The sequence below is a fragment of the Oncorhynchus mykiss genome, chromosome 18, assembly GCF_013265735.2.
Source record: "Oncorhynchus mykiss isolate Arlee chromosome 18, USDA_OmykA_1.1, whole genome shotgun sequence".
Lineage (NCBI taxonomy): Eukaryota > Metazoa > Chordata > Actinopteri > Salmoniformes > Salmonidae > Oncorhynchus > Oncorhynchus mykiss.
This window is the reverse complement of record NC_048582.1, coordinates 1,063,571-1,066,070: the sequence shown is the minus strand read 5'-3', so window position 1 is coordinate 1,066,070 and position 2,500 is coordinate 1,063,571. Positions and strand designations below refer to the sequence as shown.

At 44.1% G+C, this 2,500-nt stretch overlaps 1 protein-coding gene and 1 long non-coding RNA gene across 3 annotated transcripts in view; both read left to right on the top strand.

The window, feature by feature from the left end:
• The window catches only part of LOC110495376 (protocadherin-17), a 160,965-nt gene that overhangs the window by 99,677 nt on the left and 58,788 nt on the right, over positions 1–2,500 (top strand). The gene's annotated exons all lie outside the window — the stretch shown is intronic.
• Positions 1,649–2,500, top strand: part of LOC118941074 — a 3,127-nt gene continuing 2,275 nt past the window's right edge. Inside the window, exon 1 of the long non-coding RNA XR_005037349.1 lies at positions 1,649–2,500. This exon is cut by the window's right edge and continues 567 nt beyond it. This is a non-coding gene — a long non-coding RNA (uncharacterized LOC118941074).

Genomic DNA, 2,500 nt, shown 5'->3' with positions numbered 1-2,500 from the left:
ATATAGAGTTGTCCTTTACAATAAAAGCAGGTCTCAAACCTCTCTAACTGATTCAGAGATCCAGAGAGACATCCTATCAACACATTTACATGGATTTTACACCTGAATAGGGGTTCCTCTGACAGGGATGGATATGGATCATTGTCTGGCATCAATACCGGAGCCTATGGCAGTGTGTTCTCTTGGCTGATCTGAGGTGATGTGTTTGTCTGGCATCAATACCGGAGCCTATGGCAGTGTGTTCTCTTGGCTGATCTGAGGTGATGTGTTTGTCTGGCATCAATACCGGAGCCTATGGCAGTGTGTTCTCTTGGCTGATCTGAGGTGATGTGTTTGTCTGGCATCAATACCGGAGCCTATGGCAGTGTGTTCTCTTGGCTGATCTGAGTACTGACATCTGACCTAAAACACTGCATCAAGTTCCTCTTTGTATCAACCTGTTCCTCCTTCTCCTTGTGACTGATTAAGACCCCAATTAATGCATCTATTTTGATTGGTTAATACACCAATTAATGCATCTATTTTGATTGGTTAATACACCAATTAATGCATCTATTTTGATTGGTTAATACACCAATTAATGCATCTATTTTGATTGGTTAATACACCAATTAATGCATCTATTTTGATTGGTTAAGACCTATTTTGATTGGTTAAGACCCCAATTAATGCATCTATTTTGATTGGTTAAGACCCCAATTAATGCATCTATTTTGATTGGTTAAGACCTATTTTGATTGGTTAAGACCCCAATTAATGCATCTATTTTGATTGGTTAAGACCCCAATTTATGCATCTATTTTGATTGGTTAGTACACCAATTAATGCATCTATTTTGATTGGTTAATACACCAATTAATGCATCTATTTTGATTGGTTAATACACCAATTAATGCATCTATTTTGATTGGTTAATACACCAATTAATGCATCTATTTTGATTGGTTGAGACACCAATTAATGAGTGTATTTTGGCATGTAAATCGTTCGGGGAGCTTCTCTTCCTGGGGTCCAGCAACATAAGACAGTTAGGTACAGTTTAAAATACTACTTGACGTGACATTTCATAACACCTGACCTGACACATTCAGTGTGTTCCCTCGGGCCACCCACAACACCACATATTTACAATACAACGTCCATGGGTGTGTGTCTGTGTAGAGTGTGTGTCTTATCATATGGGTGTGTGTCTGTGTAGTGTGTGTGTGTGTGTGTCTCTTCACAGTTCCCAATGTTTCAATTTTATCTGTTTTTTTTTGTTTTGTGTGTGTGTGTGTGTGTGTGTGGTCACTCGGGGAGGGAGCTCCAGGTGCTAGTGGAATTTCTCATTCTGCTAGTAAATAGTTTGTCTGTAGGGGATGGGGGGAGGAGAGAGGGAGGAAAGAGTGAGGGAGAGGAGTGTTGCTTGTCATCAGAAAGAAGAAAGTGCTCTGTTCTATCAGGGGGAAAACTGAGAGAGAGACAGAGAGAGAGACACTGAGAGAGAGAGGGAGAGACAGAGAGAGATAGAGAGAGAGAGAGAGGGAGAGACAGAGAGAGAGATAGAGACACAGAGAGAGAGAGAGAGAGAGAGAGAGAGAGAGAGAGATGAGGAGAAAAATGTAAGGGAAAGGAGAGAGGCACGTATGAAGAGAGATGTAGGGGAGGATAGAGGGAGGGAGGGAGAGATGGGGCAACAGGCTAGCTCTGTGGGAGGTAGCACGGTCCCTCAGCCTCCACCGGCGTCGTGCCACACACACACACACACACAGGTGACACACACTGTTGACACACACCGCCGTCGTGCCACCCCCAGTTCAAATACTAATCAAAGGAATAACTGTGGACATTAACACTGGTGGGCTGAGAGAACACAGCTTCTTACCTGCCTGGTGTGTGAATGACGCTGCACCACACAGAGAGACAACATAGCCTGCTACCTGCCTGGTGTGTGAATGACGCTGCACCACACAGAGAGACAACACAGCCTGCTACCTGCCTGGTGTGTGAATAAACCTGAACCACACGGAGAGACAACACAGCCTGCTACCTGCCTGGTGTGTGAATAAACCTGAACCACAGAATGCTCTGACCAATAAGAGAGTATAACACAGGTTATACCAGATGGATTGGTCGCTAGTAACCTTACTCAGCGTTAACATATACTTTAATGGATATACGGTCACAACACTGAAGGTCTGCTGTTCAGCGTGGACTAGCAGCTAGCCACATGCTAAAGTAATGAAGGTCATGACAGAGGAAGGTCTGCTGTTCAGCGTGGACTAGCAGCTAGCCACATGCTAAAGTAATGAAGGTCATGACAGAGGAAGGTCTGCTGTTCAGCATGGACTAGCAGCTAGCCACATGCTAAAGTAATGAAGGTCTGCTGTTCAGCATGGTCTAGCAGCTAGCCACATGCTAAAGTAATGAAGGTCATGACAGAGGAAGGTCTGCTGTTCAGCATGGACTAGCAGCTAGCCACATGCTAAAGTAATGAAGGTCTGCTGTTCAGCATGGACTA